This window comes from Microtus pennsylvanicus, chromosome X, assembly GCF_037038515.1.
Source record: "Microtus pennsylvanicus isolate mMicPen1 chromosome X, mMicPen1.hap1, whole genome shotgun sequence".
NCBI classification, from domain to species: domain Eukaryota; kingdom Metazoa; phylum Chordata; class Mammalia; order Rodentia; family Cricetidae; genus Microtus; species Microtus pennsylvanicus.
This window is the reverse complement of record NC_134601.1, coordinates 83,562,788-83,585,547: the sequence shown is the minus strand read 5'-3', so window position 1 is coordinate 83,585,547 and position 22,760 is coordinate 83,562,788. Positions and strand designations below refer to the sequence as shown.

Sequence of the window (22,760 nt, the reverse complement as noted above, 5' to 3'; positions counted from 1 at the left end):
GCACGGGATTTGATCTCCAGCTCTAAAAACAAAACAAAATGACAGCCCTATGTAACAGAAATGAAAGATGCCTTTGATGGGCTCCTAAGCAAACCAGATATGGGTGAAAAAGAAAGTACAAACCACAATCCCAGCGATTTTAGACAACAATGAGGACACTAAGAGAGACATACATGGATCTATTCTACATAGGAAGTAGAAAAAGACAAGATCTCCGGAGTAAATTGGGAGCATGCGGACCTTGGGAGAGGCTTGAAGGGGAGGGGAGAGGCAGGGAGGGGAGCAGAGAAAAATGTAGAGCTCAATAAAACCAATAAAAAAATAAACTTTAAAAAAGAAAAAAAAAAGAAAATGTCCCAGCTTGAGGAAAAGCTAATAGAAACTTCCAAAATGGAAAAGCAAAGGAAAAGATAAAAGATTGAAGCAGATTTTATCCACATACATATACATTACAGGTTAGAATTCACATGTGAGAGAGAACATGCAGGTTTGTCTTTCTGTGTTTGGATTACCTCACATAATATCATACTTTCCAGATTCACTCATTTACCGCAAATTGATTGTTTATTTTTTATGTACAGCGGAATAAAATTCCATTATGTTTATGTAACACATTTTCTTTATCTACTCCATCTGTTGATAGATCATGAGGGGTGAAATTAGGTGCTGGGGAGGGCAGAAGGACACATGTGGCGTGAAAGAGGAAAAGACACTGTTCAAGGAGGCTACAAAAGGGGAGGGGGCCAATTGTGGTTGCATGCTTTTAGTCCCAGCACTCTGAAGGTAGAGGCAGGTGGATCTCTGTTAGTTCCTGGTCTACATCACAAGACTGTGTTTCCAAAAAGGGGTTCAAGTGGGGACATGGGAAGGTGGGAGATGAAGGGATGAGGAGAATATATGAAAACACACTTTGTTTGAAATATCATGATATCTAACTCTGTGTATGCTAATTTAAAGATTAAATTTGAAAGATGGAGAATGGCCAAGAACTGTAGGATAGTCACTAAAGGTATAACGAATAATAGAAACAAAAGGATAAAAAGGGAAAAAAAACAGAAAAGATCTGAAAAACTGATACTTAAGAATTTTCTCAAATTAATGTCAGACACCAAACAATAGAACCAGAAAACTCAACAAAAAATCAAGCAGGTTCAATGCACAAAATTACATTTAGGCATATCATATTCAAACTGGAGAAAAATCAAAAATAAGGGGAAAATGATTAAGACAAAGCAGGAAACCACATAACCTGTAAAAAAGCAGAGGTAAGAATTACGCCTACTTTTTCTTCAGAAACCATGAAAGCAAGAAGAGAGTGGGGTAGAATATTGAAGGCATCAAAAGGAAAACCTTACCAATCTAGAACGTTTTATCCACGTGATACAATTCATTACAAACAAGAAAAGGAGAGAGACTGTCTTAGACCAAATCAAAATGGAAGAAATTTGTTGCCAGTACAAATGCCAGGCAATTACAGTTTTTCAGGGAAAAGAAAAATTATATAAATCAGAGATTTTGAGTGTAAGTTGTGTTTAGTGGTGTAAACCCAAAATTCCGGTTACTCTTAAGGACTGCGGCAGGAGGAGTGTAAACTGGAGACCATCCTGGGCATGATAATTTGTGTCAACAAAATACATTTTTATAAAGTGGTTAGGGGTGCACTCGCCTACCCTGTGTGAGTCCTTGGCTTCAGTACTCAAAACTGCAAAGCAAAAGGGAAACCTTTAAGTCTATATAGGGAGAGGAGGAACCTGGATTGTGTAACAAAGCAGGCCGAGCAAACCACAGAGAGCAAGGTAGTAAGCAGCACTCCTCCATGGTTTCTATCTCTGCTCTTGTTGGGGTTCCTCTTCCAACTTTCCTTCATGATAGACTGTAAGCTGAAAATTAAATAAACCACTTCCTCCCCAAGTTGCTTTTGGTCAGTGCTTATCACAGCAACAGAGAAGCAAACAAGGGCTGATAGACACATATTTGTAATAGCTCATTTAGTTATACACAGAACAAAATTCTGTCATTTTCAGCAACATGGGTGAATGGGATGGCATTATGTGAAATGAAATTTGTCAAGAAAGGAAAGACAAACACTGCGTGTTCTTATATTTGGGAGCAAAAATGTTGATCAAAAAGGGGTAGATAATAGAGTAAAAATTAACAGCACTTGAGAAGAGTGTCAGTAATGGTGGAAAGAGGGTACTTTGTGTGCAGCTTCATACAAAGAATAACTTCTGAATGCAATGATAGGATAATGATGATTAAAAATTAAATGACTATCTCAAAATAGTAGAGGATTTTGAATGTAGCTAACACAAGGAAATAATACACACTTGAGAAAAACAGGCTAATTACTCTGATCTGATCATCGCATACTGTATACATGTATGGAAATGACACAGTGTATCACATAAATATGTACAGCTACTATGTTTTAATTAAGAATTTAAAAATCTTAGAAAGAGTCATCTTCAGAACAGGAAAATTTATAAGAGATAGTGAAGTGGTGCGGGAGAATTGTCTGTATTCTGTCAGTCATGTTTTAAATAAATGCTGATTGGCCAGGCAGGAAGTATAGGTGGGTCAACCAGACAGGAAGTAGAGGCAGGGCGAGGAGAACAGGAGAATGCTAGGAAGGAGGAAGCCCATTTCTCCCATTCCTGCCCAGACCACCGAGAAGCAAGATGTAACCTGCCTGGCTGAGAAAGGTACCAAGCCATGTGGCTAACATAGTTAAGAATAATGGGGTAATATACGTTATAAGAGTTAGCAAGAAGCCTGAGCTAATGGGCCAATCAGTTTAATAACTTATGGAGATCTCTGTGTGATTTTCTTTGGGGCTTGCTGGCTGTGGGATATCGGGAGGGACAGAAACCCCAACAAGCAGGCCCTCCATGTTACAGTGAAGGTCACCATATAATGGTAAAGGGACCAATACTCCAAGAAAACAGCATTCTTAGTACGTCTCTGCCTTACAGCAAAGCATCAGAATATATGAAGTAAGCAAGAAACACTAACATGATCTAAGCTGGTGGATGATACACAGGTGAAGTCTTCTAGAATCTCGAGGGAGTTGACAGGGAAAATTTGGTATTAGCTATCAGACAGTGTAAACAACATGTGGGTATCTCTAGTTATAGTAAAGTAAAATAGACAACTTTATAAAGCAAGAGAGCAGGTTCATCCTGGTGGTTTGGTTTAGTTTAGTGAGATGGAGCATTAACAACAGTGGGAGTCATGGCTTGAGTCAGAGAGCCCCAGAAAATCTACGGAATACTTTCAGTAACAAACATTTTCAAGAGTAGGAGAGCTTTCAGGCTGCTGGCGTATTTCCATCAGAGCACATGTCCTGCCTAATCTCAGCTTTTCTGTACATATGCCTGTTGCTTTTTTTTACTCTCTGTTGCTCCAGTCAGGTCAATCCCAAAGCTGTGCAGGTTGGGGCAAGTGGTGTCTCAATAAGAAATCTGACTACAGGAAATCACATTGGTTAGGCAAGTGAATGCTCCTGTAAAAAGTGTAAAAATAAACCAAGGGAGACTGAATTTTATTTAATGGGCATCAGACATGGGGTAAATAGAGTCTAGAGAAATGTATTTGCATACACAGACTCCAAAGGCTGTACTTAAAACTCAGGGCAACAAGGTTAAAAATGTGCCACTTACTCATTTCCTAGACTTCTTCATACAAGAGACTTGTCCATGGTTTCCTAAAGAGAGGATGGTAAATCTAAGTACCTGGGATAGGTCGGAGAAAGAATGAGAGGTTAGTACATGACAGAAGGCCTAGAAAAAACGTGGTTGATGATCTGAGATCGCCTTGGCCCATGTCCTATTCATAAGAAAAATTATACTTCGTCTGCTTCAGAACCAGGTCACAGGGCTCAGTGTAAGCCCCTGTCTGAAGGATAGGAGAGACTAGCACCTAAAAGCGTAACTTCATCTGAGTGGCATCCAGGCCTTTCTGCACTCCTTTGTGAGCTCAGTTTCCCTCACAGAATCTATCAACCTGAGTGGACTCTGAGGGTCCCAGGGCTGATACAGATTTCGAGGTAAGTGCGTTTGTCTTAGTTGCGTGCATTAGTTTCAGCAATGCAGGACTTACAATTTAAGACTTCTCTTAAACAAAGACTATTCACCCTAGCAATCAGTCCATTACAAGCAGTCCTGAGAAAGGCATGTAGTGGGGGACCGAGGGAGGACCTTACTAATTTTTAATTTTTTTTCCAGTTTTTGAGCAGGATGACTCAGGCCAGAGGCTATGGTGTTTTGTATTCTTTCTCATCTTGGGTCCCGGATACTACACAAAACTGTGCAGAACTAGATGTCAAGTTGCATTAGGCTCATATAAGAAATAAAATTAGTGAGATACGGAGAGATAGTGTACCCCTGTATGAATGAGCGTTCATGACATGGCCATGTCAAGAACACCAGTGCCTCAGACCCATATGAAAGGCAAGTTCTTCCCCTGGCCTGAGTACAGATGCTGACAGTGTGTACACAATATATCAACTACAGCTTCCTCCCCTTGGACTACTGAAGCCTGAAGCTGTGCTCCTACAGAGACTCCCTACTGAGAGAGCTGACCTACTTCTTCAGCCATATACAAGACATGCACTGAGTCTCCAGGCTGCTGGTGCATTTCCATCAGAGTGCAAGCCCATCTCATTCCAGCTTTTCTGCTCATGTGTCTGTTTCCCTAGCCAGGTCAACCCCAAAGCCATGCTGGCTGTAGCAGATTATTATTATTGTTATTATTATTATTATTATTGTTGTTGTTGTTGATTGCTGGGGGTTTAGGCTGGGGCCTCACTCAAATATTAATCTTCCAGAGGAAAATGGCATTCAAACTTACTACATCCCACGCTCTCAAAAACAGCAAACATTTCCACTGAAACAGTAAGATATATAAAAGCCCAACCACTGATCTAATCCCAGTTGTGCAAGTCCCAACACAAAACCACAAGAAACATGAAAAACAAGCAACAAAACCTAAGGCAGCATGACTCCTCCAAAAATTACTAGTCTCATAGTAATGGTCTTCAACAAGAGAAAATTAGATTAAATCTCAGATAAAGGATTCAAGAGACTCATTATAAATATGCTTAAAGAAATCAAAGAGTACACAAACTCTTGGAAGAATTTTATATTGAAAAACATTCAGGTGAATGAAATAAGGCAATCTGTACAAGATATGAGAGGGAAATTCAATAAGAAACAGATATACTGATAATAAAACTAGCTGAAATATTGGGAACAAAAAATTCAATAAATTGAATGGAAAACCTCATGGAAAGTGATGCCAATAGAATGTAGTAAGGGCAAGACAGACTAACAGAGAGAAGACAAAGGTAGAGAAGTTAAAATATTCAGATAATGGAAAAGACAGATTTTTAAAAATACAAATAGAACACACAAGATCTATTCAAACATTATAAAAACCCTACACATTATGAATATAGAAGAATTCATACCAATGCTATGGAAAGCTTTTACAATAAAGTATAGAAAATTTCCAAAGCCTAGGGAAAGAAATGCCTGTCCATAGACAGAAGAAATTTAGAACACCAGACAGATAAGATCAGAAAGGAAACTCCCAATGTCATACTATAATCAAAACACTGAATATATAGAACAACAACAAAAGCATGTTGAAACAAGAGAGAAATAACGAGTCATATATGAAGGCAGCCCATCAGAATAACAGATTTTTCAATAGGAACTTTAAAATGCAGGAATGTTTGAAACGGTGTGTTTTAATTTCCAAAAGGCAACTGTCAATCCAGACTATTGTGCCTAGGAAAGCCATCTGTCCTAATTGGAGGAGAGACAACAGTCCATAACACAAAGAAGCTAAAGTAAATCATGACCACTAAACCAGTTCTACAAAAGATAGCTGAAGGTGTTTAGATTAAAGAGAAAGATAAACACATCCATGAGGTTATAGAAAAGAATAAATCATGCTAGAACAGTAGTTTTAAAAATGAAAAACAGGGAAAAAATTCAAGCACGGCAAAATAAATAAAATGGCAATAATTAATACATACATTTTAATGATAATCCTAAATATTAATGGTGTCAATGTCCCAGTCAAAAGACCCAAACTATCAGACTGTATTATTATTATTATTATTATTGGTTTTTCTAGACAGGGTTTCTCTGTGGTTTTGGAGCCTGCCCTGGAACTAGCTCTTGTAGACCAGGCTGGTCTTGAACTCACAGAGATCCTCCTGCCTCTGCCTCCCGAGTGCTGGGATTAAAGGCGTGTGCCACCATCGCCTGGCTTATCAGACTGTATTAAAGTAAAAATACAGAGCTGGAGACGTGGCTGAGTTGGTAGTAGAGAATTTGTCTAGAATCAACAGAACAAAGATTTGTTGACAAATCCTTAGTTAAACTAACCAAAAGAAAGAGAGACATTAAAAAATAAAGGTAGAATTGGTCAGAAAACTCTCCTTGCTGGTTAGGCTAGCTTTTGTATATTGCCAGAGGTGCTATGTAGGCCACAAAACTGTGTGTCTTCTTGCCTGCTTGTCTTGTCTGTCTGTGTCTCTGTGTAGCAATAATAAAGAAGATTTTATGAATTTGTGAGGAAGTTGGCATTGGAGGAATTGGTAGAGGTAAAGAAAGGGGTGGAAATAATGTACACATAGTTTTTATACTAGAAAAAAATAAAAAGGAAGTCAAAATGCTATTTTCAGATGATATGATTCTCTCTATAATAGAGTCTAATGACTCCACTAGAAAATTCTTAGATCTGATAAACATTATCAGCAAAGTGGCAGGATACAAAATAAACATACAAACCCAGTAGTTTCCCTAACCAGTGATAACATGCTGAGAAAGAAACCTGAGAAACAATTCCATTCACAATTGTCTTAAAAACACTTTAAAATAAACCTTACAAAGAAGGTCAAAGACATGCACAGTGAAAACCGTAAGACACTGAAGATAGTAGAAAATGGAAAACTTCCCAACTTACCGATTAGAAAACTTGTAAAAGTGGCTATATTACAAAAAAACTCCTGAATATTCAATGTAATACTCACAAAAATTCCAATAATATTCTACACATGAATAGGAAAAAGAAACAAAATTTGTCTGGAAACACAAGAGACCTTGGCCAGCCAAGGCAATCCTTAGCAGAAAGCATAATAACATAATAACTACAGCATCACCATGTCTGATTTCCATAGTAACAAAACGAGCACAGATGTCGGCATAAAATAGACATGTAGATCAATATAGTGGAACAGAAGACCCAGATATATGTTTACACAGCCACAGTCAAAGATATACATTGAACAAAGGACAACCTCTTAAACAAATGCTGCTGGGAAAGCTGGCTAGCTACACGTAGAAGATTGAAACTAGTTCCCACTGCACAAAAACAACTCCAAACAGATAAAGGCCTTAATGTAAACCTTAAAACTGAAAGCATCAGGGAAAAATACTTCAAGATATAGGTACTGGCAAGGACTTTCTAAATAATATTCTAGTCTCTCAGAAAAATGCCAACATTTAATAAATGAGAATTATGAAATTAAAAGGGTTCTACACAACAGCAGAAACAGTTAATAGAGTGGTGATAGTCTGTAGAATGGGAAAAACTACGTATCTGGCAAAGAATTAATATTTAGAATGTAAAAATAACAAAAAACAAAACAAAAGACCAACCCCCCACATCTAATAACCAAACCGATGAATAAGCTAATGAAATGAACAGTTAGTAAGAGATGAAATACAAACTGACAGTAAACATAGAAAATAAAATTACCTTGAGTTTCTATCTGTATTGATTGGGATTCTCTAAAGAAACAGAGCTGACATAAATACAATTGTGTGTGTGGGGGGGTGGGTAGGTGTGTGTGTGTGCGCACGTGCTATTAACATAACTTAAAATAGTAACAACAGCTGTATCACACTTGAGAAGCTGAGGACTTGGGTGTTCTTGGCCTTGAGGCTGGGTGTCTCAGCAGCTAAAGGAGTCCCACAGTGATTGTTTCACACCAGAGAAGCCAACAACCCACTAGTTGCTTAGTGCAAGGTTGGGTGCCTCAGCAATTCCAATTTGGTGCCAAAAAAGTTGGAAGTTTCCTGGAGAGTCTCTGGTCCTTAGTCTAGTCTACAGGTGGAGCCTGAAGTGCTGGTTCTCATATTAGCAAAGGAATCAACAGCAGCAGCAACAGGATATTGCTGCTTTTCAGGCTCACATGAAACATGAATCAAAATCAGCCACATTCTGAAACATAAAATATACCTTAACAGATTTAAAAGAAAAGAGATCATTCAAAGTCTGCCCCAAATCCACACCAGAGATAAACTAGAAACTGTGGACCCAGGTGTTTACCTTACTGGCACATCTATAGTGCCCAAAATTGAGAGGCTGAAACAAGAGTTTTACTGTGAATTAGAGGCCAGTCTGGGCTACCTACAGTTAACTGGAGCTAATTCAAGATAGTGCAGTCAGGTCCAGAGACCCACACTAGAAGCTAGTGGAGGAGAAGACCAGCGAGAGGTGTGCTGATGTTTGCATATTAGTACAGACTGTAGGAGACTAAAAAAATGACAGAAGAAAACAACATCTAATCCTTATCTGCTCATCAATCCAGCCTTACAGAGCATACTAAAAAGAACACCTCAGTCTAATGAGAAGATTAACCACACCCAAGGGGACATAAGGAATAAACAATCCTAGAACAGTTAACCCAAAGAAGTCAAAGGAAATAACAGCGCAACAACAAAATAACATGAATTAGCAAACATTGTTTGTTCAATAGTAACTCCATATTAGTGGTCTCAATTTCCCGATAAAAGGATACAGACTGACAGACAGTGTTGGCGCATGCCTTTAATTCCAGCACTTGGAATGCAGGGGCAGGCAGGTCTTTGTGAGTTCGAGGCCAGTCTGGTCTACAGAGTGAGTTCCAGCACAGCCAAAAATACACAGAGAAACCTTGTCTCAAAAAACAAAACAAGAAACCCAACCAAACAAAAAAAGATATAGACTAACAGATTCAATTAGAAAACAGAATTCAGCCTGACTCTGCTGCTTGCGTCTGCTGCCGCGCTGGTCTCCCAAAGCCTCTTCCTGGATAGAGGTGGGCGGTCCTTGGGCTTCCCACAGGTCAGGGAACCCTGATTGCTCTTCGAGCAGATTAGGGAGGGTGACTTGATCAGGGGAGGGGGAGGGAAATGGGAGGCGGTTGCGGGGAGGAGGCAGAAATCCTTAATAAAAAATAAAAAAAAAATAAAGACAATAAGAGGAAAAAAAAAAAAGAAAACAGAATTCAGGGGGCTGGAGAGATGGCTCAGTGGTTAAGAGCATTGCCTGCTCTTCCAAAGGTACTGAGTTCAATTCCCGGCAACCACATGGTGGCTCACAACCATCTGTAATAAGGTCTGGTGCCCATTTCTGGCCTGCAGACATACACACAGACAGAACACTGTATACATAATAAATAAATAAATATAAAAAAGATTTATTTATAAAAAAAATAAAACAGAATTCATCTTTTTGCTGCCTCCTGGAAACACATGTTACCATCAAGTACAGACACCATCTTAAAGAAAAGGATGGGAAAAAGATATTCCAAGCAAATGGAACCAAGAATCAAGCAGGTCTTAATACCTGACAAGATAGACTATGAATCAAAACTAATCAGAAGAGACAGGGAGGGACATTAAATACTCATTAAAGGAGAAATCTACCAAGATATTACAGTTCCAAACATTTACCCACCAGACATAGGTGCACCCAATTTCATAAAAGAAACACTATTAGATCTAAAATCACAGATTAACCCCCAGCACAGTGGTAGTGGGTAAATGCGATATTTCACTTTTGCCAATGGACAGGTCATCCAGACATAAACTAGGCAGACAGAGAGATAAAAAATGTCATAAAACAAATATACCTATGTACATCCCAGGCTGGCCTCAAACTCACAACCCTCCTGTCTCCACCTCCTTCAGCAAATCCCAGCATGAACCAACACAACTAGTAAACATGGGGCCTGCATGGGTCTGCACCAGGTCCTCTGCCTATATGTTTGGCTGTTAGCGTGATGTTTTTTTTTTTTGTGGGACTTCTAATTATGGGAGCTGGTGTGTCTTTGACTTGTTTGCCTCTCTTGGGACTCTTTCCCTCCTGTTGGGTCACCTTGTCCAGCCTTGGTGTGAGGGCTTTTGCCTTGTCTTATTGCATTTTGTTATGTCATGTTTGCTTGTTGTCTCTTGGAGGCTGCTCTCTTCTGAAGGGAGAATGGATCTGGGGGGAGGTGAGGTGAGGAGAGGGATCTGAGAGGAGAGGAGGGAGGGGAAGCTGCGGGCAGGATGTATTGCATGAGAGAAGACTCTATTTTCGATAAAGAAGATAACTTTATAAATGAAAATAAAGCAAGCCAAATGGAGCTAATAGATATCTACAGAACCTTTCAAACATTAAAGTATGCACATTCTTCTCAGTAGCCCATGATCTTTCTCCAAAATTGACTGCTCACAAGGCAACTCTCAACAAATGCAGGAAAATTAAAATAACTCCCTCTATTGTATCTGACCACAATGGAATAAAGTTAAAATATCAATAGCAATAGAAACTCCAGAAAATATGCAAATACCTGGAGACTAAACAACACACTATCAAATGACGATTGCATTACTCAAAAAATAAAGAAGGAATTTCTTTAAAAAACAAATCCTAGAATTGAATGAACAAGCAACAATCAAAATGAGCAAACAACTTATCAAAATTTAAGGGGCACAGTGAAGGCAGTTCTAAGAGGAAACTTTATAGCCTACATCAAAATGAATACTTAATGGTTGCAGAACAAGAACAAAACAACCCCTAAAGCAGTAGATGGGAATAAATCATCAGAACCAGGACAGAATTAATGAAACAGAAAAAAATGAAAACAATACAAGAGCTAACGAAACAAAAAGCTGGTTCATTGAAAATATAAACAAGACTGACAAATTCTTAGCCAAGTTAATCAAAAAGAAAAAGACAGCCAAACCAAATTAATAAAATTAGAGGAAAATGGGAAACATTATAACAGATACCAAAGAAATTCATAAAATCATGTGGACATATCTTTAAAACCCCCCTTTTTCTACTAAATTAGAAAATCTAAAAGAAATGAATACATTTCTAGATTCTTAAGATATACCAAAGTTCACACAAGAACAAATAAATGATTTAAACATACCCGTAACTAGCAATGAAATTCAAACAGTAACAAAAAAAATCTCCCAATTAAGAAAAAAGCCAAAGCAAAACCAGAGGTATTTAGTACAGACAGAACTTCAAAGCATCAGCACCAATACTACCCAAATACTTTCAATAGACATTTCTCCAAAGAAAATATATAAATGGCCAAGTCATTAAGAAGTTGAAAATTGAAAAAAAAAAGGGGGGGGATAACACATCACATTCACTAGGATAGCAAATAAAGAAAACAGTAACAAGTATTGGTGAAGAAGTAGAGAAATTGAAAGCCACAGGCACTGCTGGTGGTTTAACCGTTACAGAAAACATTTGAAACAATTTCTTCAAGTGTTCATCATAATTACCATCAGAGCGGAAAGGTATTCCAAGCTGATTGAATAGCACAGACAATGACTTGGAAGCATGGGGTGTGAACCATACAACGGGAGTCAATTCAGCACTTGTGCGTGGTTTAGGTAGGGCTGGGTAGAAAAAAAGTGAAGCTGGGATGGTCACCTGGGAACTTGAATGGTGTGCTTGGAGCTTGAATCTAATCTTAGCAACTCTATGGAGATTTGTGAGTGTTTCCTGGGATGGGAAGCCACAAAGCCAGACTTCCATGCCATGGAATATGGATGACAACATATGTAGAACATTGGGAAAGAATGAAGAATGATTTGTGTAAACCGGCCTGTTTTATAAACTGTGGAGTTTCCAAAGCCTGTGGTTGGGGGCCTTTTTAACTGTCATCTCCGAGTTACCTCCCTCAGGGCTTGCCCTGAGCCTTTTTCCCACAGGTCCTTACCCAGTGTAGGATTTTATTTTTGGAAAATTAAATACAAACAGACTTCAAGTTGCAAAACAGTTCCTCAGAGGTAGCATTGGGAGATACTTTGAATGTCAGTGGGGGAGCCATCAGAACTATTTTAGATGGTGTAGCAAATTCCAGGTTGTGGTTACCCAAGGCCATAATATTTGATTTATTGGTTTATCTACGTATTTATTCCAGTACTGGAGATGGAAGTCATGCTTCACACATAGTAGGAAAACACCATACTACTGAGCTACATGGATACAACCCTTCTTGTTTGTTTTAGAAGCTCCTCTTCCGTTTCTAGTCTAGTGGTGAATTTTTACCACTAATCTTCTATATAGCTAAAGTCAAGTTCCTTAGTCTTCTGGGTCTTGGCTTCTCTATTTATATAATGAGGTGTTCTGAAAAGATTATTTCTAAGATCTCTTGCCACCTTCCAGCTTGGCTTTCTCTAGATGCAGTTGAGCCTACGTAGGTTGTGGAAAGGCAGAAGAATGGAAAAAGTTAGGAAGATGGAAGAGAGGGTGTCATACTCTTAGGAGTCTTTAACCCCTCTCACTGGGAGCTGTCTGGGTATATGGCACCCTAATTCAGCCTGGAAGAGTGAGTGTTGTTATCGAGTCAAACAAGCTTACCATTGAAACTGGCATCCCACTCACAGTTTCCACTGTCAAATCCAAAATGCGCTTCATTTTTTCCTTTGTTTTCTGTGTCTCTAAATCTCCCAAGAGATTATTGCTCAGGAGAGCATGTTGTTTTGGGTAAGCTAGGAACCTATAGGAAGTATGTCCCTCATTAACAACTGAACAAGCATTGAACAATGAATGACAAGAAGACCAAAAGGTGCTGGAGATGGGCCTTGACTCAACCATACAGGGCATGGTTACCTTGGTCTCTCTTGCCTGCCTTTAAAGGGCTTCTGAATTCCTGTCCATACTTCAGTAAGTTCCTGTGACTACAGACATACTGTAGAGAAGAAGGCCTAATAGGGAGCCACAGCTTAGACGTCAGCCATGGCAATGCCGCGGAAACCGAGAGGCCAGGTTAAGGAGAAGCAGCACAGGCTCAGTACATTGCAGCATCTTTCTGGCTATATTAGTCATCATCTTTTACAGCCAGGCATTCTGAATGGCTGTAATTATCATTGGTTAGTAAAGCTAGGAAATGAATTAACCTTCTATTGGTGTATTTATTAGTGGACAAACTCATGAAAAAATATAGGACCTAGGAGGGAAAATACTGGAGTGAAAAGTTTAAAAATTGCTTGTATTTTACCCAGGAAGAAACAAAGACTCAAGAGGTAGCTTGTCTAAAGCCGCAGAGTGACTGGGTGCTCCCTTTCAAGCTGGAACTCAGATCACTTGCCCCATCAGCCAGATGTTTCCCTCTATCTATATTCCACTCTGCCCTGGCATTGCCCACTTTCCTCCAAGAAAGTAGGTTCTTGAGCACAGTCTGTTGAAATGGATGAAATACATCAGAGTTTTGCCCAGGACGTGTCTGGTTGCCTGGTTCCATGGCCATAAACTGATGTAGGTTGGCAGAATGGGCATCCCTGTTTTCTGTTGGTATAGCAAGATGTCTGAAAGACTAATTTATGAAGGAAAGAAACTTATGTGGGCTCATAGTTCTGAGGCTGGAAAGCCCATGAAGATGGCAGTAACATTTGATGAGGATTTCGTATTGCTTTGTGTCATAACTGAAAGGTAGAAGGGCAAATGAGCATGTCTGAAAGAGATCAAAGGCATAGAGCCATACTTTATAACAACTACTGTCATGGTAGCCAATCCAGTTCATGAGAATTAACACAGCTCCGCAAGAGCATCATCAATCTCCCCCATTACCTCTGCATACCACATCGGGACTTGTAGTATTTGCTGGCCTTGCTGATATAATGAATTACAATGAATTACCTGGACAAGAACAATTTAAGGGAGAAAGTTTCCTTTGATTCACTGTTACAGTGTATTGTCTACTGTGATAGTGAAGGCATGGTGGCAGGAGCCCGAGGTGGTTGGTCACATTGCATCTACTACAGTCAGGAGGCCAAAGGAGATGAAGGCTAGTTAGTGCTCTGCTTGCTTTCTCCTTTTCATTCAGCCAAGGACTTGAGTCCATGCAAGTGTTCTGCCCACAATTAAAGTGTAACTTCCCACCCCAATTAATTTACCTAATCTAGATAATCCCTCACAGGCATGCCCAGGGACTAGCCTCTCCTAGAGTCTAGAATCTGTCAAATTGGCAATATTCAGCACCACAGGAATCAAAGTTCAATGCAAATTTTGAAAGGGATAAACCATATTCAAATACTGGTCCTTGACTGAAACACACCTGTGCTATGAACCACTGACTACTACTATGAGAGAGGCTGGGCTTCTGGATCATGCTAAATCCATGACAGCGCTCACATTAGAATAACATCCTGCTTTAACATGAACCAGAACTCTTTGATTAGGTAAGTGTTTTATCACGCCTCTAGCATCTCTGAACTGGAATCTCTGAGTATTTGTTGCAGAAGTGGAGCTCTGCAAAGAATCTCGAGAAACAGCAACTTTACTTTGGTGGGGCACAAGAGGGCAACTGATCTGTGGTGAGGAAAGCCATACGGAATGAGAGCACCGAAAGCAGCTGGAGACACCAAACAAAATACGTCCAGGAAAAACAGGCGTGGTGGTGCATGCCCGCAATTCCCCCACTCAGGGGGCAGAGCCGAAGGATCAGGAATGCAAGGTCAATTTTGGCTACTTGAAACCCTATGTAAAATAAATAAAAGAGTAAGCAAAACAAAGACTTGGGGGCCAGTGTGCTCACTCAGTAGACTAAGGCACTTGCCGCTAATCTTGAGCACCTGAGTTGAATTACTGGGACCCACATGGTGGCATCAACTCCTGCAGGCTGTCATCTGACCTTTGTGAGCATGCTGTCGCACTTGTGTATCCACGCGCATGCAACACATACAAATAAGTAAATAAACAAAAATGTACCAAAAGTTTAAAAATACACCCAGGAGAGAGTACGAGTAGGGAGTTGGGTTCTAACTTGAGCAGCTATTGACTTTCATTACTCCGTAGGAGGCAGGTCTAGAAAAATCTCATGCGGACAATGAAAGCAAAAACTTCACACCAGCCACAAGCACCAGGGCTTTGAAGCATTGGTGGGAGGGTATGGACTCTGGATCCACCGCCCATCCGGGCTCCTGGAACCCTGGGGTCCTTGGATGGAGTTTGCCCGCTTCTTCCTAGGCTTTCCCCAGGAATGGTGCTGCCTGCTGGGTCTATGGTTCTCTTGGCTCCTTGCTCTCCCTTCTCCCCTCTACTTGGAGGTGGTATTCACCAGTCCTCTCCCACCAGATAAGGAAGTCTTGTTCTTCCTGATCCAGGAGAGCAAAGCAGTTCGCAATCCCCGGAGGCTGGGAGGGCCCAGAGAGGGGAAGTTCTGATGATTGTAAGCAGATCAGTTAGAGGCCTGGGCAGCTCCAGGGGCTCCTGGTCCCCATATCCTCCACCACCATCGCCTTCTTTCCCCTCCCCACCTTTATCTTGCTCCTTCATTGACCACTTGGTTACTTTGTACATCGCCTAGAAACTTGCAGCAAGCGGAGAAAGATCTTCCTAATGCGAGGGTTCGCTGAGGAAGAAAACTACAGTGTGCTTCTCACTAGGCCTCCCTCTGACCATCTAGCTCTCTCCTGCCTTCCAGAGGGGGTTGTACTGCCCTATAAATGTTGTCTAGGACCTACCAAACAGGCCGAGCTCCACCTCCACCTTCCCTGGCAGTCCTAATATATAATATTATATATTATATGTATATATACTATTACACACACACACACACACACACACACAACACACACACATATATTTTAGGCCAGCCTTGAGGCCCAGGCCAAGTGTCTGTAAGATGGGCAAGGACCCAGAACCTGTGGTGGTACAGAAGCTCATGGGTCAATGAATCTTAATGGTATCTACTCTTGCCTTTCTCTACTTTCTCTCTAAGTAACTATTTCTTAAGGATTTATGTAGGGACTCCAGAGGGTAGGGCAAAGATTTTTTTTTTGTTGGGATTCCCTATTTGAGGCTGCCTTTTCCCACACTGAGACAAAATCTTGAGACACATTCGCCTCATGGTCTAAAGAGTCGCCTTTGATCTCCAAATCTCCCATGTTGCCATTTTAAAATCTATTAAGGAAATGAGAGTGGAACAAAAGTATGACCATTTCCGCAGGGAAGCCTGGAAGGAAGACATGAGATAGATCACATATCCTGTTAACGGTTTTTACAGTATAAAATTTGTCTGAACCATTTTCCTAAAACAAAACATTTTGTTGGCCCCAGGCCAGAGTTCTCCATACCGCCATATTCCCCCTTATAATAGGTCTAAAACTGCCTTAAGATTGCCACTCATCTACTCACGGTCTTCTGCGGTCTCTGGGGTTAGGTGAAGTCCCGTTTCTTTATCAAAGTCAAGGCATTAAAAGGAAATTACTAGTGCTCTTCTCCACTGAAGCAAGATGTGGGAAGAAAGTCAGATGGAAGAAGATGGCTCCCACCTCTGCTGTTGTGCAGAAGTAGGAGGTCAAAAAGGTGGTAAATCCTGTTTGAGAAAAGGCCTAAGAATTTGGCATTGGACAAGACACCTAGGCCAAAAGAGACCTCGCTTGCTTTGTCAAATGATTGCCTTACATCTGGCTGCAGCAGCAATGGGCCTTCCTCTATTATAAGTAGCCGAAATTGCCTCCTATGTTCATCTAGGCACCGGTCAGTCAATCAGCAAGCCTAGTTCTGTAAGCTTTCTCACAGCTGTAGGCCAGAGACAAAGCAGGAGGAGAAGCAGAGGCTGTCGGTCTGTGCTGAGAAGAAAGCTTTTGGCAAAGGGGAAGAGACCACCTATCCCTTGCACAGGGGCAAATATTGTCACTACCTTCACGGAGAACATGAAGACTGCTGGCGACTGATTATCACACACAGTGTAGACCCTATTGAGCTGGTGCTCTTCCTGTCTGCTCTGTGTCACTGATGGGGGTCCCTACAGCATCGTCAAGGGGAAGGCCAGGCTGGGGTGGCTGATATGCATGAAGACACTCACTGCTGCTGCCTTCACACAGGTTAACTTGGAAGACAAGGGTGCTCTGGCTAAGCCGATGGAAGCTAGGAGGACCAATTACAGTGATAGATATGATGAGCTCTGTTGCCACTGGGGAGACAGCATTCTGGGTCTAAACCTATGGCTTTCATTGCAAGATGAAAAGGCAAAGGCCAACTTGCCACCAACTTCCATTAAATTTACGCCAGAGTTTCCTGTAAATAATATAGTTTTAAAGTGTTCTTAAAGAGAAAAAAAATTACTATCTTCTGAGTTTGGCATTATATTTACTGATTTATTTTAAGAAATATAAAATGTTTGCAAAGAGAATTTTTTTTCTCTCATTTTCATCCTGGAAAAAAATCTTTAAACACAGTCTTAAATTTTCAAGTGAACGTCTTTTTCCATGGGTTTTCAAAAATCCATTCACAATGTTCAGGGAGGTACAACAATGCGTAACAACATCAAAGGAAATAAAATATCAACAACAACAAAAACTGCCAAAAATAGTCTTCAATACAAAAGAGAAACAGCAAGGTAACATTTGCCAAGTCAGTTTCTGTTAAAAACATTTTGGGAAAAAAAAAGGCCTGCAAGTGACCTGCAAGCAAATGGACCAGGCAGCCTTATTTTTACTAGCACTGAACTTGAAACAGCACAAATGCATATGGACAGATGAATACGAAACAAACTGTGAGCTAGCCATACAACGGAGGCTGTTCCTCTGTAATAACCTGAGAGCTGGACATAGTGACACACTCCTGTAATGCCAGCATTTGGAAATCTGAGGCAGAAGGATTGTGAGTTCTAGGCCAACCTGGGTTATACAGCAAGGCCTTCTCTCTAAAACTTAAAACAAACAAGCAAGAAAACTAAACAAAACATTGCCATATACATTCTGAATCTCAAAATAATTATGTCAAGTGAGTCTCCAAATAAAAGAGTAAATACCATATTATTCCATTTACATAAATAAGATTCTTTTAAACATCAGATTCTTAAAGAAGTCAGCTAAGCTATAGTGATGGAAGCAAATCAGTGGTTGCTTCGGGATGGGATGGCAGTCACAGGAAGACTGACTGCCAGAGAGCATGGAGAATCTTTTGGAGGTATTACTGGATTGAATTAGTGGGTAAATATAGTTTTCAAAATTTACCAAATTACAGAAATATGATGTGTTGCTTATTACATATCAATTATATCTTAATGAACTGTAAAAAATTGGATTTAGAGCAAAAGTATTCTAGTAGGTGACGCTGAAGTAACTTGACATGTCGTTCCAATTCTTTTCTCCCCTGACACTATTACCAAAGCTGGAAAGGTGAATGCACACCTTTTCAGCCTCCCTTACAGCTGGAAGTTGGAAGGTTAAACATTTTCAAACCTGTGGAACCTCCTTCCCTTTCCAATTGCACTCTGAAATTCTCAGTAAAAAAATCATAGAAAAATAAGAACACTCTGGTGTGAGGGAGAGGGCTGTCAGTCTAGTGGAACCTCCGCTGACTTTTTGCATTTGTATTTTTCTTACCCATCTACATTGGTCCCTCATAAATGCGGAACAATTTCAAGTTATCTTTTTCAGGATAACAACTGTTTTGCTTCTATCCTAAGAGATGATAGAGTCTAACTCTCATTTTATATATGGGGGAATTGTGCCACAAAGAAATGAAGGGACCTACATCTCATTTTGAGGAAGAATAGAAACACAGGGAAAACTAAGGGAACATGAAAAGAGAAAAGGAATCAAGCATTTTTGTGGGGGTGGGCAGGGAAATGGCTCAGTAGGCATAAATGCTTCATAAATATGAAGATGTTAGATCTTCAACATCCATGTAACACACGTAGCAGCACATTTATAACCTCAGTTTTGGGGAGATGGAGACAGAGAGCTACTGGGGGAAATCACTGGCCAGTCTAGCTAAATTGGCATGTTCCAGGCCAGTGAGCAACTCTGTCTCAAACTAATAAGATGGAGAATTATAAAGGAAGACATTTAAGGTCAACCTCTACCCTCTAAACAAATGTGCACAACTTTGTGTGCACACACAGATGTACACACATCCATATACACACAAAGAATTTCAGTACAACTAACAACATTTGCTGTGAAAGTTTCTGACATAAAACTAGCATTTCTTTATGAAGAGATGTTTTCTGTTAAAATGACAATGAACCATACTTTAGGCTTGTATTAGTTATTTTTCTATTGCTGTGACAAAACACCAAGACCAAGGCAACTTGTAGAAGGAGTTTCTGTGGACTTGTGATTCCAGAGGGTTAAGAGTCTGTCAGGATGGGGAGTGTGGCAGCAAGCAGCGAGTATAGCAGCTAAAGTTCACATCTTGAACCACAGGCATAAAGTAGAGAGAGTGCAAACTGTGAGTGGTGGAGTCTTTGAAATCTCTTATGCCACCTCCCCTCCAGTAACACAGTCTTCCAGCCAGGTCACACTCCTAAACCTACCCAAATGATACCACAACTGGAAACCGAGTATTCAAATGCTCAAGACTATGGGAGACATTTATCATGCAAGCTACTACAAAGCCTAAGCTAATATGATCTTCAAATATGGCTTTACTTTTCTCCCAGATATTTTCTAGGATTTTACAAATAAGGCTAAACTTTTGCTTACAAAGGTAAATAAAGATGTTTAAGGTGTAAAAATATTTGACTTTCCTCACAAACCTTGTGACTTGGGGTTTTACTTTATCAGCTGCAATGCTATTCAGTGTACATCAGAACTAATGTATGACTTCATTTATCAAAAGCAAAACCATTCCTTAGCAACCTTTTGAGATGTAGCCTTAGAAGTCATTAAAAAAAAAAAGACAATACATATGGCTACTATGAAGACAATCATGATTCTCTGTGAGAAGCCTATACCCACATTTGGGTATATCTTATTCCATGCGTGAGTTCCTCTCTTATCTTTTAATACACTCTAACTGCTTCATACTGGCTTGTCCTAAAACTCTCCCCACCCCATGGTGAAGCCAAGGATCCCACTTTACCTAAGTAGAGGTCTTTAAAGGAGAAGGGAACTCCTCAGGCTATCTACTGACACCAGTTCTGGTTTCTCTCTCCTGCCACACTGTCACTTGTTGCTTTACATGGCAGAAGAAAAATTGACCCAAGTATTTTGGATGTCCTAGGTCAGATCCCCTTGCTGAGCCTGTAGGTGGTATTTCTTATAGCTTTTTATTTTGATGGGAGCTTTGCTCTAGTTTCTTCATGGGTGTTTTGAATCTCTAAGGGATCCCTACCACACAGCAATTCTAAGCACAACCACTTCTCTGTCCCCTGCTCAATCCTGTTTCTCTTTGGTTGTGGTCTTCAAGGCCTGTGAGACTTTCTCGTTGTGCAGAGACTGCAGAAGTTTCAGTAAGAGTTTTAATATGTTGGAATCAGTATACCAAACCAGATTGAAAAACTCTGGATGAAATGTTAGCACTTGGGAGGTGAAAACAAGAAACAGAAACCTCAGAGCCACCTCTGTGAAGAGAAACCCAAAGCCCCAAAGGAGCCTGGGAACTAGAAAGCTCAACCAACAATGATGCCTATTCACTGTTGGATGCCTGAAAGGTTTTCGCTCAAGCTTGGAAGTTATCTCAGAACCATCTTTAGAGAGCTCCTTATAGGAGGCAGAAAGGACGTTGGGGGTGTGTGAGGCTCACAGGCTTAGGATGGGGCACTCTTTCGTAAGAGCAAATAGGAAAGAATGAAGGCTACAGTAGGGGACAGAGTTAGATTTAGAAGAGTTGGGGTTTGGAATAAAGCATCCTGATCTCCCTCAAAATGGAATTAAGCTGGAATCCCTTCTAGGAGGACTTGTAACAGATTAACTTTCAAATTTCTGGGGGTGGTTTCTGGAAATACAAAGCCATGGATCAGAATGCCTTTCAATCGTACGAGCGCTTTGGTTTGGCTCACTATGCTGGAGCCACAGATCATCTGTTCCCTATACCTGTATCTGGTATCCAATCCCAGAGCTGTCATGCGCAGAGCAGCAAGGTAAAGGAGACCACAACTCCAGAAAGAGCTTTCTTGCAAAAGTAGGTCACCATGTGTGTTGCCTAGCACTGCATGCGAGGGAACGGCCTGGCGAAGCTGGAGGCAGGGTACCCAGACACCCAGACAGGGTGGCTGTCTTTTCAGAGCCCTCTCCTCTCCTCTCCTCTCCTCTCCTCTCCTCTCCTCTCCTCTCCTCTCCTCTCCTCTCCTCTCCTCTCCTCTCCTCTCCTCTCCTCTCCTCTCCTCCCCTCCCCTCCCCTCCCCTCCCCTCCCCTCTTATCCCTTCCCCTCCACTTCCCTCTTCTCTTCTCTATTTCTTTCTCTCCCCCCCTCTTTCTGACTGTTCTTTAGCAACCCTTGAGCCCACAAGTTTGAAAGATGATAGCTAAGGTAACACAAAGAAGTTATAGAGAAAAACAGTAACAACCCTGAGGCCCAGGTAGGGAAAATCATAAACCTTAAAGATGATGGGGTTTGTTAGTGGCAAAACAAGAGCTCGATTTCTCTGAGTTTTGATCTAAAGTGGAAAACAAGAGAAAATGAATATTTCTCAGACAATATGACAAAGGGATTAAAGAAAGATTTTTTTTTTGGCCAGGTGTGATGGTGCATGCTTGTAATCTAAGAACCCAGGAGTCTTAGATACAGAAGACCCTGCCTCAAAAAAGAAAGAAAGAGAGAAAGAAAGAAAGAAAGAAAGAAAGAAAGAAAGAAAGAAAGGAGGGCCATTTCCCATTCCCTGTGGCTGCTGCATCTTTGAGTTTGGCATAATGAAGTTAACTGTGCTATTAGACAGGTTTCCCTTGTTTTTCTATTGTTTTGGAATTCTGGACTTGAGCCAGCAATGATGTCAGTGTGTTTTGATGATTGGCTAATAGTGAGAATGCAAAGATCCTTTGTAACAACACAGAAATTAGAATTGGTGACATACAACTGGGAAATAACAGTCTGTAACCAGGATGCTGACCTTTGACGATAGGTTTTCTTATCCTGTTGTTTCTTGTGGGAGCAACAAATTTATGTTCCAAGAAAATGTTTTCCTATTATCTGAGCTTAACTAGAGAGCAACTTTGGATTGCATCCATAAGTTCCAGGTGGCTTGCTTTGTGGAGGATGAAATCCTCATCTCTTTGGAATCAAGTGGATATGATGTGAGTACCTTGAATGACAGCTCTCAACAGAAGGAGGGCAATGGCCATCAGTTTCCTCACTAAGTAAACAATGTGAACCTAACTTTAGCAGTTAGAACGAGGACCAGTTATGAACCTCTGGCTCAGTAATGCCTGTGTTAAGATGTCCTTTGCTCCTGGAGATAAAGGAGCAGCTGGCGAGCACTTACTTGGGATTCAGTATCAGTAACACTGTTGTTCTGTCTATTTCAAGATGAGTTGTGACATCTGCTACCTGTTTAAATACCTTCTGCATATCTATACTGTCACATTTAAACTTTTAAAAGGAGCAATTCTAAATGCAATTGACATGAGAACTTTATGTGTGAAGTCATTTCTTTATAACAAAGCTATTTCTGTATAAGAAAAATTAAATTATAAAAAATCTTCTTCCACAAGAAGTCAATAAGACAATAAATTGGGACATTAAAAAATGGGGGCTGGAGAGATATCTCGGGTGTTAAGAACACTGGATGCTTTTCCAG

The 22,760-nt window shown here is 40.5% G+C and overlaps 1 protein-coding gene and 1 pseudogene across 1 annotated transcript in view; one reads left to right on the top strand and one right to left on the bottom strand.

Moving 5' to 3' along the window:
• Slc16a2 (solute carrier family 16 member 2) overlaps positions 1–22,760 on the bottom strand; it is a 123,680-nt gene that overhangs the window by 58,471 nt on the left and 42,449 nt on the right. The window lies entirely within an intron of this gene.
• LOC142841405 (oocyte-secreted protein 4B-like) lies at positions 19,942–22,167 on the top strand (annotated as a pseudogene).